Source organism: Zootoca vivipara, chromosome 2 (genome assembly GCF_963506605.1).
Source record: "Zootoca vivipara chromosome 2, rZooViv1.1, whole genome shotgun sequence".
In the NCBI taxonomy this organism is placed as follows: Eukaryota; Metazoa; Chordata; class Lepidosauria; order Squamata; family Lacertidae; genus Zootoca; species Zootoca vivipara.
Window position 1 is genome coordinate 123,413,658 of NC_083277.1, and position 16,257 is coordinate 123,429,914.

The 16,257-nt window shown below is 47.9% G+C and overlaps 1 protein-coding gene and 1 non-coding gene across 2 annotated transcripts in view; both read left to right on the forward strand.

Moving 5' to 3' along the window:
* PBX4 (PBX homeobox 4) overlaps window positions 1-16,257 on the forward strand; it is a 67,293-nt gene that overhangs the window by 16,793 nt on the left and 34,243 nt on the right. The gene's annotated exons all lie outside the window — the stretch shown is intronic.
* Window positions 849-1,014, forward strand: LOC118077567 (U1 spliceosomal RNA). The gene has a single exon (XR_004691655.1). It is a non-coding gene; the product is annotated as a U1 spliceosomal RNA (small nuclear RNA).

Here is a 16,257-nt window from a genome sequence, read left to right on the forward strand (position 1 = left end):
CTTTCTACTTTGATGACCTCTGTATTGTATTTATTCTTCAAAGTTGATTGTATTTAGATTGTAGACAAACCTCTTTTATGGGATAGGCAACTTGTTGAACACTGGAAATGTGGTCTAGAGAGCTGTGGCTAATTTGTATAAATTAATTTCTGCATAATGAATGTAATTTGCATAACATTCAGAATAACATAATCAGCATGGTCATGGCAGGTGATGCTTTTTATGCTGCGTCTGGCATGCACTCATTACAGCAATCGTAGGTGTCATGGCACAAAGATCTGCGAATGGCAGATAATGTTGACTTTCAACTTGGACTGGTGGGCAGTCTTCTAAAATTCATGCAAACTACACATCTCTCACACTGTTCTTTGCCTTTTCAGTAAATAATTCATGCATGCTTGCAGATGAGTACAACATATTTTCTAGCCTGTCTCTATATTCCTGTATGCCAGAGCAAGGCATGAGCAGTAGATCTGGCAAACTCTTCACCTAGAAGAAATTTTTGTTTGCCCCCAAGCAAGTGGCTACCTGCAGGGTTAGGACTGTGGTTGGGATTGTTTTCCAGTCATACAGGATTAACATGCAAGGGATCTTGGTATATGGGCCAAATGCAAAAGAAGCCAGGGCTTCTTTACTTCAAATAATTGTGTAGAAGAGGGGATGTTAGCAGGAGTGTTTGGTCATGCAGGAGCTGTACCTTCTGAAACTCACTTTTGCACAACTGCCAAAGGTACAGGACCTTTGTCCTTCTAGTTTCTGATTTTGACTCTTTAGTCTCTTGGACCCACAGGCATCACATCCTTGTGTTTCAGTGCTGCACAAGCCTCCCTCAGGTGAACAGGGGTGGTATCCTTACCTGGCAGGGGAGATTCCTTGATCAGGAAGGAGGTTTTCCCAGGGTGAGGCTCCTCCACTGCACTCTGGGTGTGCTGACCCCTGCGATTTCCCCAAATGCGGGAAACTTGACTGCATTATTTGTGGGGAGGGGTGAAAGGGTATTGCTGCCAGGCACTGTTCATTTCAGTGCAATTTGCCTGTAAGTAACAATGTGCAAGCTGATGGTGCCTCATGGGTCAGATCTCTCTGTCTCGCACTCTGCCACACTCAGTGAAGCCCCAAATGGGTTGTCTCAGGCGATTGTCTTGTGCTCATGATGGGGTTGTGCTGTCTGGTTGTGTTTTGAGATTTTTTTTACAATCAAACCAAAGGAGAGGATTTAGGTGGAGAGTTCTGTGGGAAGGCAGAGGTCTGTGGTAATCGCCACTCAATGGTGACAGTTTTACTGCCCAATTTAACCATTTCTTTTGTTCACACACCTTTTTCCAGTTGAAGTGGGGAAGCTTTCCCTTTCTTCAGTGCAGCTTAAAGTTCGATGAAGCCACAACTATTTACATGATAATAGTGGAGAAAACAATAATAAAGACATAATATTTAAAAAGGACTTTCCCTAACAATCCTATATCCTATATAATAATGTCCAAGATGTCCCTGCGTCCAAGCTGTCCCGTGTGTCCCTGGGGTACTGCGCATGTGCCCCAGGGATACAGGGATTGGACAGCAGAGACTGCGCGCGCGCACTCTCCCCCCCCTCTGCCTCCTCCAACCGCCGCTCCCGCCGGACACTGCCTCACTGCAGGGCACGTCAGGGAAGCGAGGGTGGAGGCCGGCGAAGGCCTCCTCACAACCCTCCCTGGCCCGTGAGAGGAGCGGCGGTTGGAGGTGGGGGGGGGGAGAGAGTGCACGCGTCCTTCCTGTCGGCGGCTGGGGGAGAGGAAGGAAGGAGGAGAAAGCGCTCCTCCGTTCCTGTCCCCCTGCCGCCGACAGCAAGGACAGGTCCCAGGGTTCGGAGAAGCGCTGCGCAAGCGCTTCTCCGAACCCTGGGAGGTCTCCTTGCTGTCGGCGGCTGCGGGAGAGGAACGGAGGAGGAGAAAGCAGCGCTTTCTCCTCCTCCGTTCCTGTCCCCCTGCCGCCGACAGCAATGACAGGTCCCAGGGTTCGGAGAAGCGCTGCGCAAGCGCTTCTCCGAACCCTGGGAGGTCTCCTTGCTGTCGGCGGCTGCGGGAGAGGAACGGAGGAGGAGAAAGCAGCGCTTTCTCCTCCTCCGTTCCTGTCCCCCTGCCGCCGACAGCAATGACAGGTCCCAGGGTTCGGAGAAGCGCTGCGCAAGCGCTTCTCCGAACCCCAGAATTTTCTAGAGCCCGTTATTGAACGGGCTGAAATACACTAGTACAGTAATAAAGTGCAAGTGTCTCTGCGTCCAATATTCCCTGTGTCCCTGGGTTTGCGCTACTGTGCATGTGCCCCACGGACACAGGGACTGGACGCACACAGAGCCCAATCCCCGCGCACTCCCCGTCCCCGCACACTCACTCGCGCCCTGGAGCGGGGGGGGGGGCGGAATGCGGTTCTCTCTCCCTCAACGGCTTCCCCTCCAAACTGCCACTCCGCGCCTCGCCTCCCGACTAATGGCGCAAGGGGAAGAGGGAAAGGGACCGCGAGGGATTGTGACGCGAGCGCGCGGTGGAGCCGCCGTTCCCCACCCCCACCCCATCGCCGCATCCCAACCCCTCCCCCCGCACGGCGGTTCAGATAGCCGTTAAAAGAATGTGGCAAGGCGGGCTCGGCTCTGGGTGGGTTAGGAAAGGCGGGCGGGCGGGCGGGGGGAGACGCGACGACTTCTGGGGAAGCACACAATGGACGCAGGGACACAAACAGCCTAGAGTGCCGTGGGAGGGGCCGGAGAGTCCCGAGCCTCTGGGATGCAGCAGTGCTCTGTAGGACTTTGAATCCTCCTCCTGCCGCCGTGGCTCGGCGCCTGGAACTGGCTGCTGCTGAAGCACCGACAAAGCACCCGAGCCACGGCAGGAGGAGGAGGATTCAAAGTGCTACAGAGCACTACTGCGTGCCAGAGGCTCAGGACTCGCTGACCCGGCAAGCCACCACCTCCTCTTGCCGCGGCTCAGCACCCTCCCCGCTAACGTGCAACTCTGAGGAGGCTTTACGCACCTCTCCTAAAAAACCGACACCCGATGTCTCACGCTGCGCGGGAAATGCTTTTTGCCCCTGGGTCCCTTCCCGCTCTTTTCTGGCGCCGAATCAAGGCGGCGCCCCCCTTCCCTTTCTTTCTTTCTTTCCTTCCTTCCTTCCTTCCTTCCCCAAACTGCGGCCCTCCAGATGTTTTGGCCTACAACTCCCATGATCCCTAGCTAACAGGACCAGTGGTTGGGGAAGATGGGAATTGTAGTCCAAAACATCTGGAGGGCCGAAGTTTGGGGATGCCTGCTTTTTTCCTTCCTTCCTTCCTTCCTTCCTTCCTTCCTTCCTTCCTTCCTTCCTTCCTTCCTTATCCCTTTCTGTCTTCTCTCCCTCTTTCTTTTTCTTTCCTTCTTTATTCCCTTCCTTCTTTCCTACTCTTCTTTCTCTCCCCTCTTTCCTTCCTCTCTCCCTCCTGCTCCCTCTTTTCTTCCTTCCTTCCTTAGCTCACTGTTCTAGCACCCGTTATTTTAACGGGCTTCAATATACTAGTAATTAATAATAGCTCTGTGTCCATTCTACATTATACGGTAATTCATTAATCCTTACATGAGCTATGTAAAGTAAGCCAGTATTATTATCCCCGTATGACAGAGGCCAAGAGAGAGAGTAACTTGCCTGATACTGTTAACTCCTGGCTGGGGTGCTCAGCTGACAGTTTATTCTCTTAGGCTGGAGTGTATGTGTTAGTTGTATTATTCCCTATGTTAGAACACTCACCCTTCTGTCCTCTCACTTGACAAGTTTTGCAGGTTGTTTAAGTTCTTCAAAGCCTATTTGGCCATAGACAGCTTCCTTCCTTCCTTGCCGATCACTCGTAGCTGAGTAAGATTGTCTTCCATAAACACGGTTTTAACAATGAGTCCGTAAGTGACTGTGGAGGCCAGTTCTGGATCCACACATCCTTCCACAGAGGGGACATTGGTTTCCAGGAGGGAGTTGATCATGGTGTGGATATGCCAAGAATGCCTTCCTCCTAGCATGTTTCTCCCTTGCGTCCTGAGTTCAAGTGTCTTCAAAGCCCATGACACCTTTGGTAAAGGCTGTTCTCCAACTGGAGCGCTTGCAGGCCAGTGTTTCCCAGTTGTCAGTATTTATACTACATTTTTTTTTAGATTTGCCTTGAGACAGTCTTTAAATTTCTTTTGTTGAGCACCAGCATTATGCTTTCCATTTTTAAGTTTGGAATAGAGTAGTTGCTTTGGAAGATGATAATCAGGCTTCCGCACAACATGACCAGTTCAGCGACGTTGATGTTGAAGAATCATTGCTTCAACACTGGTGATCTTTCCTTTTTCCAGTACAGTGATATTAGTTCTCCTGTCTTCCCACGTGATGTGTAAAAATTTTCGGAGACACTGTTGGTGGAATCTTTTGAGGAGCTGGAGATGGCGTTTAGAAGTGGTCCATGTTTCACAAGCATATAGTAAGGTTGTTAGTAAACAAGCATTTTGGTTTCCCTGCGAATGTCCTGGTCCTCAAACACTCTGCACTTCAGTCGGGAGAAAGCTACACTCGCAGAACTCAGGCGATGAAACTGATTGAAGGGGATAAAAGAAAACAGTGTAATGCAGGGGTGTCAAACTCAAATTCATCGGGGGCCGCATCAGCAGTTTGGTCACCCTCAAAGGGCCGGTTGTATCTGTAGGACTACGTGTCCACTCTTTATTATCATAAATTATTGTCACTGCATTCAATTATTACTGTTTTTTGTAATAATGTAAGTAATAACTAACATAGTCAGAATAATGGCAAGTAGATATTCAAATGTACAATTATTGTACAATTTATTGAAAAATGATTTTTGGTAACTGCACTGGGTGGTGGAGGCTCGCTAGGGTTTCATGCAGGAGCTTTGCAGAGCTACTGGTACCTGGAGATGCTGGGGTCCTTCTGCATGCAGGACAGATGTTCTGCCAGTGAGCCACCACCCTTCACCAAAGGGACTGGCTAAGGTTGACTCACTGGAGCTGTTCTCCTGGTTCCAGGGTTTAAGGGCCAGAAGTATAAAGCAGCATCCTATGTTTCTGAGGAGAGGGAGAGGGAGAGGGAGGGGAGGGGAGGTAGGAAGAAAGGAAGAAAAGAGGGAGTGGGAGGGAGAGATGAAGGAAGGAAAGAGGGGAGAGAAAGAAGAGTAGGAAAGAAGGAAGGGAATAAAGAAGGAAAGAAAAAGAAAGAGGGAGAGAAGACAGAGATAAAGAAGGAAGGAAGGAGAGGGAAAGAAAGAATAAGAACGAGAGAGAGGAAGAAAGAAAGGGAAGGGGGGGGTCGCCGCCTTGATTCAGCGCCAGAAAAGAGCGCGAAGGGACCCAGGGGCAAAAAGCATTTCCCGTGCAGCATGAGGCAGCGGGTGTCCGTTTTAGGAGACGTGCGTAAAGCCTCAGAGTTGCACGTTCGTGAGGCTGAGCCGCTGCTGAGCTCACATTCATGAGGCTGAGCCACGGCAGGAGGAGGAGGAGGTGAGGCAAGAGGAGGAGGAGGCGGCTTGCCGGGTCAGTGCCCGGCAGCGCCGTGCGGAGAGTCCCGAGCCTCTGGTACGCAGCAGTGCTCTGTAGCACTTTGAATCCTCCTCCTCCTCCACGCGGCGCTGCTGGGTGCTTTGTCTGTGCTTCAGCAGCAGCAGCAGCCGTTTCCAGGCGCCGAGCCGTGGCAGGAGGAGGAGGATTCAAAGTGCTACAGAGCACTGCTGCGTCGCAGAGGCTCGGGACTCTCCGTGCGGCGCTGCTGGGCGCTGACCCGGCAAGCTGCCTCCTCCTCCTGCTGTGGCTCGGGGTGCTCCACGCAGCGCTGCTCTGGCCGCCTTTCTACCCCCCCCCCCAGGCCCCAGCTGTTTGTCAGCGCTTTGTCGGCGCGGCGCTTCAGCAGCAAGGTCCCGCTGCTGGGTCCCGCTGGCTGGGGCGCTCGGCGGGCCACATGATGAGGTCTGGCGGGCCGGATTTGGCCCCCGGGCCTTGTGTTTGACACCCGTGGTGTAATGGAAAATGAAGAATTGTACTTCCTTCAGCTCTTTTGAAAGCTAGTGTCTGTCTCTATCCTTGGTTACATTTGCTTTCTGTATATGATACGAATTAGAAACACACCCCTGATGCTCAGTGATCAATTGCTCATTCAAGGTCTTAGTGACTAGATTTTCAGTAACTTGAGAATTCTTTTTTTTTTTTAATGTTGCATAACCCAGGCCTATACGTGTTCAAAGTAATGGAAAGACTAGGAGAAGAGGCTGCTCTTTGTGGGTTTTCCTCTAGTAACTACAGATATATGTTATTGGTTACAGTGATATTTCCTGGGCTAGAAAAGGCTTAGGAAACATTGCAAAGAGCAACCTGGGCATGCTGGCTTTGTGGGTAGCATATTCTGTTTTCTCTTAACAGCAATTGCTGCTGGTTTTATCTTTATTGGGTTTGCTCTCCCCCTTTCCGCAGCTGAAAGAGCACAAGTTCGCAAGCTCTGCTTAATGAAATGTGTTTCCTGGTGGGATTTGCCTTTCTGGGTGTGCAGTTTGCATCTTTTAAAATGTGCAAGTTGAAATTCATTTCAAGTTGAACATATTTGTACCAAGGGATTGCAACCCCATAGTTACGCCGGATTTGTTTAGGTCTCATAGGTTTTTGAATGTCTGATGTCCTGTCTGTTCCTTATTTAAATTATGGGGAGCAGATGTTACCGCTTCAAGCAAACAAAGACCTGGTCATAGTGTAGTCATAGTTGAGGCTCTGTTTTAACGATTTAGGGACACAAGCTGGGTCTCAGTTCTGAATCAGTTTCACATATTGGGCCTCCCTTTTCCCTTCAGTCAGGTGCCAGCAAGCTTACAAGAACCAATGGTAAACTATGAGAAAAATTGGTGTTTCTCTCACTAAATGTGATGATTCTCTGCCACTATGTAGATCTAGGGCTAGGCCACCTCTTGTGTTTTGACTTTTTCTAATTTTAAGACAGCCGATCAACAAGGGCACTTAACATTATTCGTGTTTGTTGGAGGGGTCCTAAGAGTGTCCTGATCCTTAAATATAAAGCTTCTTGGCACCCCCCCCCCATTGTTCTCAGACCACTCCCTTTAGTAGGGGAATATTGAAGAGGAAGAGTTCTGGAATAATTGCAGAAGGTGGTGCTAAGGCAGAAATGGCAACATGAACCTCACCAGAACTACTACCGGTAGGTTTTAAACCAAGTACAGTGGTGCCTTGGGTTACAGACGCTTCAGGTTACAGACTCTGCTAACCCAGAAATAGTACCTCGGGTTAAGAACTTTGCTTCAGGATGAGAACAGAAATCATGCCACGGCGGCAGTGGGAGGCCCCATTAGCTAAAGTGGTACGTCAGGTTAAGAATGGACCTCCAAAATGAGTTAAGTTCTTAACCCGAGGTCCATGGCCACCACATATGGTAAAAAGTTTCCTCTTTCTCTTTATATTTCCAACACAGTTTAGAACTTGTTTTGTACATTTTAGCTATTTTACTCGGTGTTAGATACCAATGATATATCATTTTCATATTATTTTATTTCAATGAACAGCATGTAGTAAATTATATTTCCTCTTTCCATAACTTTTCCCAGGATGAAAGTTGGATATTATATCCAAAGTCTCTAGCCCAGGCATCCCCAAACTGTGGCCCTCCAGATGTTTTGGCCTACAACTCCCATGATCCCTAGCTAACAAGACCAGTGGTCAGGGATGATGGGAATTGTAGTCCAAAACATCTGGAGGGCCGAAGTTTGGGGGTGCAATGTATCACCACTGCCTTAACTTCTTCTTCACTTGTATGCCATTCTAAAAGTAATTTGTACATTTTTGATAAAACTTTCACATGATTTCCCAACAGATCTATTTCAAACCTCGGATCTCGTATCGAAACCTTTTTTTGTCAACTTGAAAACATCATTTAATTGTGGAGAATCCCTCAACAATTCTCTAATATCCTCATTTTTTCAATTTTCAATTTTAATTGTCTCTTTTAACAAGTCTTTATAGGTGGCCCACTCGCCTCTCATATTTACTTTTTAAACTGAGATTGCTTCCAATGGAGAGAGCCACCATGGTGTTCTTTGTTCTAATGTATTCTTGTACCTATCCCATACCTCATAGATTGACTTTCTTATCAAATGGTTCTGGAATCCTTTATGTACTTTCGTTATATCATACCACAAATAAGCGTGCCACCCAAATCTATTATCATGACCCTCCAAGTCTCATAAACCTGTATTTTTAGCAAGATCCATTCCCACAACCCGCAGAGACAGGACACTTCATAACATAACTTCAAATCTGGCAAGAGAAGCCTCCTCTTTCTTTGGAATGATTTAGTAATTTATATTCCCCTGCCAGATAAATCTTGATATTACTTTCTGCCATTCTTTGAAGTGTCCCGTTCCACCTATTACAGATTGAAATAAAAAAAGCCTTCTTGGTATTACATTCATCATCATCATCACTTTTAATTTGTATACCGTCTTTCTATCTTACAGTACCCAAGGCAGTTTACAAGCTTAAGAAACAAAAAATGTACTCCTTATAACAATCTAATGCAATACAAAAATGTAATAATAAAACATACTTTTAAAATAAGCAACCTTACATAAAATAAAGTAACATTCAACAATCATTAGAATAGTATAGAATAATATCAGCATATAAAAATTAAACAGAAATCCACTCTTAACAATTACAATAAATAATTTCTAAACTACAATCAATAAAACAACTGCAAGCCACAGTGCATAAAATAATACAATACAAAAATTGAGACGCAGAGACTGAAGGGTGGGGGAAGGCAGGCGGAAGAAGGCCTGGCCTGATGAAGTCTTTCCCCTCATATTCATTTTCACAGCAGATATTCTACCCCAAAATGATAATTTCATCCTTCCCCATACTTCCAAATCCCTCTTTATTTCTTTCCATGTAGGTATGTAATTGTCTTTGAATACATTTATATTTACTCTCCTCCCCCCCACGTATTTCTGTGATCTGTTGTAATTTTTCTTTTAATTGTACATTCATATTTTTCACCAACATTTTAATTTTTACCTTATTGAGTTTAGAACCAGCAACTTGGTTTTATACTTTTATACTTTCCTCTGCTCTTATAATGTTCGCCAGAACTTCAAGGAACCAGTATAAACAATAATGGTGACCGGAGACATCCCCGTCTTATTCCGTTTGTAACATCATACTTTTGAGCTACAATTCCCAACACTGGTTGCGCTGTGGTCTAAATCACTGAGCCTCTTGGGCTTGCCGATCAGAAGGTCGGCGATTCAAATCCCCGCGACGGAGTGAGCTCCCGTTGCTCAGTCCCAGCTCCTGCCAATCTAGCCATTCAAAAGCATGCCAGTGCATGTAGATCAGGCATCCCCAAACTGTGGCCCTCCAGATGTTTTGGCCTACAACTCCCATGATTCCTAGCTAGCAGGACCAGTGGTCAGGGAAGATGGGAATTGTAGTCCAAAACATCTGGAGGGCTGCAAGTTTGGGGATGCCTGATGTAGATAAATAGGTGGGAAGGTAGACGGCATTTCTGTGCACTCTGGTTTCCATCACGGTGTCCCGTTGTGCCAGAACTGATTTAGTCCTGCTGGCTACATGACCCGGAAAGCTGTCTATGGACAAATGCTGGCTCCGTTCGCCTGAAAGCGAGATGAGCGCCACAACCCCATAGTCACCTTTGACTGTCCAGGGGTCCTTTACCTTTACCTTTTACCTACAATTTCCAGGGTTCTTTGGGGGAAGTCACGTGCTTTAACTGTCTTGTGTGTTTGCAGTCTAGATTTGACCTGAGAGCATCTTTCTGTTCTTCTTTTTCTAACGCTGAAAGTGTCTTTGAACATATGCCCATGCACTTGGAGGAGCAGCAGCACGTATTATTAGTGTTTCTAGTTGATTTTGCATGTGCAGCCTGATCCTGTGCTTGCTTACTCCCAAGCAAGTAGGCATAGGAATATATTCCAGTAAAATCTTAGTTGGCAGCTCCTTTAACTGTGGTCATATTCTGAACTGAGTCAGGACAACACTGAGTCATTGATGGAGCCAGAATACTTGAGCTGCTGATATATATGGAAATTAGCTCATTACACTATCTTCTTTGCAGTGTTAATAGCAGCAGCTGGGGCTTATAAGGAAGGGAAGATTCTGCCAACGCCACTGCTGCTGCTGCTGCTGCTGCTGCTGCTGCTGCTCAGTAGCACGAAGGAGGAGGGATCTGAAGGGATGCTTCCCTGTCTCTCCTCCTCCTTGGCATGGCCAAAATATTTCATCTTGCAACTGAGGGTCGATTATAAGGTCCTTGGGATCAGAGGGTGTGTTGCGGTCCAGGTGCAAAGTAAGTGGGGTTGGGTGCTCAGGCCTGCAGAGGCCTCAGCCTGTTCTACATGAGCAAATTAAGGATTGCCATTCAAATACTTAAATCAGGCTTCCTCAGCCTCGGCCCTCCAGATGTTTTGAGACTACAATTCCCATCATCCCTGACCACTGGTCCTGCTAGCTAGGGATCATGGGAGTTGTAGGCCAAAAACATATTAGCGCAACGTTGCCACTTAAGCTCAATCACTGAGCTCCCTCTCTTCTTCCAAATTCTCTTGAGTTGAAACGTTACCAGGTCCTTTAACCACTGTTTGCCAGTGCTGCTGTTTTTATTGACACGTTACCATTTTCCTAACACTAGTTGAACCTTATCTTCCTTGGTCCCTAAAGAGAACTCGACATTTCGGCAGGGGCTTAACTTCAGTTGTCTGAATCAGCTTGATCATCCGGTGTCTGCCTCTTGAATATTTCAGTTAATCAATAGATATGTTTTTCCTCTCTAGTAGCACAAGTGTTCCATCATAAGACAGTACTATGAGCCCTGCTGCTCTGTTGCCACATGGAAGAGAAAAATCTGGATTGGAAAACAAGCCTAAACAAATGGCATATCATTCTTGTTTTGGCACTGGTGCTCTCGTACAGTTCATTACAGCACTGCAGCGTGTTAATTAATGATATGTAAATATATTGCAATGATTGCATTTGCATATTGAGTGATGCCTCAGTACCTTAGGTTGTGATGTGTTTTAATTAAGGGCTAATTAGAAATGATGGGAATTTCACTTGGCTCAGTCTAATTATTTTCCATTTTGATGAATATGTAGAGAGTGTTATGATTAGCGATCAGAACAAACCATGGCATGTTAGTGGATCTGGCTGCCCAGGTTCTCAGGGGTTTATGGGGCTGAGAATTGTCCATTAAAAGCATTCATAAAAATTAGGGCTGCCAACCAATGGAAAGGTTTCTTTTAGTCAATTTATTGTTGTACTATTACTCATTTAATTGATTAATTAACTGATTAGGATAAATATTAAAGTAATTTGGTTCAAGTGTTATTTTGAGGCTATTTAACAAAGATAACAGTTTCTCTCAGCTAATTAACAGAGACAAATCCATTCTTTCCTTGGAAAATAATTTAAAGTGTATTGTCTGAATGAAGAGAAGCTCTTTTACATGGGAACTTATGGTAAGTTACCATGCAATTAAAAGCCCACACTATAACCTGTGACTAATTTTTGAATCCTGTTAAATCTTTTGGATTTAATAAAAAATATTTTTGACTAATAGAACTTCTGAGAGCTTCTTTCAGGTCTGGTGAGATGAATTTAGCATTTAGGATGCAGGTGTGCAACAGGTGGCATTGCAAATGCTCACAGCCATTTGACTCCTACAACCTGCCAGTTGATGGTCTGGACTGAGCTATTCCCGAGTCCCAGGTGATCTGCGTTATCTGAGATACTGTCATTGCGCAGCCCTTGTGCTCTGGTCTGCCTGGGCTAGGAAAGATGGATTGTGGAAAAGGAGGAAAGTGTGTTGAGGCCCTGCCTCTCTTGCAGCCCAATTCCACCTACCCTAGAGAGCAAGTGTGGGAAGTATGTGGGGCCGCAGGAGAGGCATAGGGACTAAATGAGAAATATGAAGCAGTAACCTTGGCCTGCAAACACATGAAAGAAAGCAACCAATGTGGTGTAGAAGACAGAATTATATTGGGATGACTCTTTTTCAAACCCCTGTTCTTCTTTTTTATAACATTTTATTAATTTTCCAAAAATAACAAACATGAAAAACAAAAACAATGGACTTCCCTCTAATCCCTTCCTTGGTTCAATTATTTATCAAAATACAGCATGTCCATTATTAAGTTTCTAACATATTTAAATAATCTATTATCCATTCATGATAACATTACAAGTGTTCTTAAAACCCTGCTAACATATTAACCTGTGTACATTGCTTCTGTATATATGCAATAAACATCTTCCATTCTTCCTTAAATTCATTATCGTCTCTTCCTCTTAATTTCATCGTCAGTTTTGACATTTCACCATATTCCATTCGTTTAATTTGCCAATCTTCTTTAGATGGGACACCATCTTCTCTCCAATGTTGGGCTATGTCAGGGGCCTCCGTACAGGGAGCCTCCCCCCCCATCCTGCTCACCAGCTCTTTGCCCAGTGAGAGCAGCAGCAGCGGGTCAGGTGAGCGAAATCAGGAAGTCAGCGGGACAGAGGCGTCAGAGCTCAATGATCTGGGAGAGCCTTTGCAACGCCTCACCCTGCAGGTGGAGGGGGACATGCAGCCCCTTTCCGGCGCCCGAATTAAGGCACGCCACCAAACGTAAGGTTGGGAGGAGGCGTTTTGGGGTGCCCAAACTCTTATGCTGGTCACGCAACGGGAAACGTCCATTCCCGGATTCTGCGAGTGACTGAGTGGTCATGTTTTTTGCTATCTCTGCACTGTAAATACTATGCACAATAAAACCTTAAGAGACAGAGCGGACTCGGACGCCGTTACTCGAGAGTAGCCGCAACAACACCATTACAGCAATCTGGGAGTCCTTCAGGCTGCTCTTGAGGAAGATGTCAGGATGAGCACAGCGGAACAACAGGCGGCAGTGCAGCAAGCCGCAGCAGCCGCTGCACAGATAGCGGAGCTGGCACAGCAACTGGAGGCTGTGACCAAACGGGTCGTGGAGCTCGAGGCGCATGCAGCGATCCTTGACACAAGGTTGGATGAGCGGAGGCAGCAGAGCCAGCAGCCCGCCCCAGGGACCTTTGGAAAGAAGGTGCCATCTCTGGTGAGCAAATTCAGCAGGGATCCGCAGCAATACTTGGGCTTTCAGACAGAAATAAATTACGCCCTAAAATTGCAGGAGGGGGAGTTTGCCAACGGCCAGCAGAGGGTGGCTTTCATCATTGATCACCTGGAGGGGGCAGCGCGTGAATGGGTCAGACCATTAATTGCAGCGGGAAATGATGCGCTCAAGGATCTGGTCAAATTTAATGAAGCGATGGACGTTATGTTCACCAGTGAGGTGCAGGCTGATGTAACAAGGGAGGAGCTGCTTACTCTGAAGGAAGGCTCCATGACCGTGAGGAGTTACTGGTCTAGATTTGCCATGCTGGTGCACAAATTGGGTTGGGACTTGACTTCTGAGCCGGTACAAGCGATGTTCCAGCAGGGGTTGCACCCAAAAGTCAAGGATGAACTTTCCAGGGGGCCCCGCCCCAAAACGATGGATGAGCAAGGCGGCTCTGTCGATTGGAGTAAGGCAGGAAGCGCAGCTGAAAGAGAAGCGGGAAGGAAAGTCCCTATTTCCCGCTCATTCCTGAGAGGCCGACTGGCACAACGCCCAGACTTCCACCTCCTGAGCCGATGGAAATTGGTGGGGTGCACGCATGCAGCGTGCCCAAATGCAGCGGCGCCCAAGAAGGAGGGAAGGGGCGGGAAATGCTTCCTCTGCAACCAGCCTGGTCATTTTGCTAAATCGTGTCCCCAGTGCAGGGGGTGGCAAGGGATGGCGGGAAAGGCTGTCCAAGAGGGAGGACCAGAAGCCCAGCCGCAGAGAAATGAGAATGCCTGGGTGCAGGAGGAAAGCGGCAGCAGCCAGGCGGAAAAGCAGTAAAAGAGCCCCCATCGTCTCCCCCCAAAGCGGGCATCATCCCTAGGGTGATTCTGCAGCTACCCAATGGTTACCCCCTAGAGGTCAATGCGTTAGTAGACAGTGGGGCCAGCGCAAATTCCCCCCCCACATGAATTCGCAGAGCAGCACCAGACCCACCTCCTGCCTATGGACTTCCCTCTCCAAGTCACCACCATTGATGGGAGGGAATTGGGGGGGGAGGGGTCACGCACCAAATCCCCCCCCATGAGAATGAGGGTGGGGAGGCACTCTGAGACACTGGCTTTCAATGTGACCACCCTGTCGGGACCCCCCATAATTCTTGGCATGAGTTGGCTGGACTTGCATGACCCCATCATAGGGTGGCACCAGAGATCACTCACCTTCGGATTAGGTTACTGCATGGAAAGTTGCCTGGGGGGGGGGGAGAGAGGTGTCAGGGGACCCTGGTCACCGCAGCCTCAGTCAATGCGGAAGGAGGGGCCAAAATTCCCTTAGTGTACTGGGACCTACAGGAGGTTTTCAGTGAAAAGGAGTCGGACAAACTGCCCCCCCCCCCGAACTTATGTCTGCCAGATCAATTTCTTGCCTGGGGCCAAGCTGCCGCCGGGCAAGCTGTATTCCATGTCCGACCAGGAGATGGCACATCTCAGAGAATTCATTGATAAAAACCTAAAACGTTTTTTTAATCAGGGAATCGAAGGCGGTGGGGGGAGGGAATCCTGTGTTCTTTGTGGATAAAAAAAACCTGTAAACAACCCCGTTTGGTAGTGGACTGTAGAATCGTGAATTCCCTGTCGGAACCTATAGCGTTCCCCATGCCCAGAGTGGATAATCTGCTGAATGCGGTGAGAAGGGGAAATTTTTTCACAAAGCTGGATCTCTGCGGGGCATACAACCTGATAAGGGTCAGGGAAGGAGATGAATGGAAGACCACCATGTACACGCCACTAGGGGCTTTTGAGTACCTGGTTATGCCGTTCGGCTTACAGGCAGGCAGGCAGTCCATGCTTCCAAGCCTTCATACACCACATGCTGGGACCCCTGCTGTTCAAGAACTGTGTCGCCTTTTTGGATGAAATACTGATATATTCAGAAAGTGAGGAACAGCACGTGAAGGATGTTAGAGCAGTGTTGGAGCGACTCAAGGAACACCAGCTGTACGCCAAGCTGGAGAAGTGCTTATTCCACACGAAAGAGGTGGAATTTTTGGGCTACAAGTTGTCGGACAGGGGGTTGGCTGTGGAAAGGGAGAAGGTGAAGGTGGTTCTGGAGTGGCAGAGCCCATGAAACTGGAAGGATGTCCAGCATTTCATGGGTTTCGCAAATTTCTATCGAAAGTTTATCCAGAATTTCTCCCATGTGACAGCACCCATTACTGACTGCTTGCGTGGCAAGAAAGGCTTCAGGTGAACACCGGAGGCACAGCAGGCGTTCGAAAGTCTTAAGAAGGTCTTTGCTTCAGAGCAGCATCTGTTTCACATGGTGCTGGACATGCCAATCTGGGTGGAAACTGATGTGCCAGATCATGCGGTGGGCGCCATTTTGTTGCAGCTGGACACCAACAGGGAGTGGAAACCCTGCGCCTTTTTCTCTCGCTAGCTGAACCAGGCAAACCAGAATTACACAGTCTTCGATAGGGAGCTGCTTGCGATACATGCTGCATTTAAACAGTGGAGACACTTCCTCATCGGGGCACGTCATCCCATTCAGGTGTGCACAGATCACAAGAATCTGGAGTTTTGGAGAACTGCCAGTGTCCTCAACCAGCGTCAAATCTGATGGGCGGAATTTTTCTCCCACTTCAACTTTACCATCCACTACATACCGGGGGAGCAGAACATCAGAGCAGATGACTCTCCAGAAAACCCGAGTATATGGGGGATGAGGGTCCATGGTTGCCAGACACGTGTTCCCACCTGGAAGCTGGACCTGTGGGGGAACGGTGGTGGTGGGGGAAGTGGAACTAGTCAGGCGCACCAAGATGAGAGACTTGCAGGAAGTGAAGGGGGTGGAAGAAGGTTTTGAGGTGAAAGGGGGGTTACTGTTTCACCAGGATGCTCTCTACCTGCCCGGTGAATCCCTGCGGAGGCGCGTGCTCAGGCAATTGCATGATAATCCCCCAGCAGGTCACTTTGGAAGGGAGAAGACCACACAACTGGTCACAAGGCAATTTGGGTGGCCCAGGGTGAGGGGAGACACAAGGGAGTACGTCAGAGGCTGTGACACATGTCAGCGGGCCAAGGGGGGGAGGGCGGCACCAGCAGGGTTGCTGGAGCCTTGACCCACACCCAGTGGGCCAT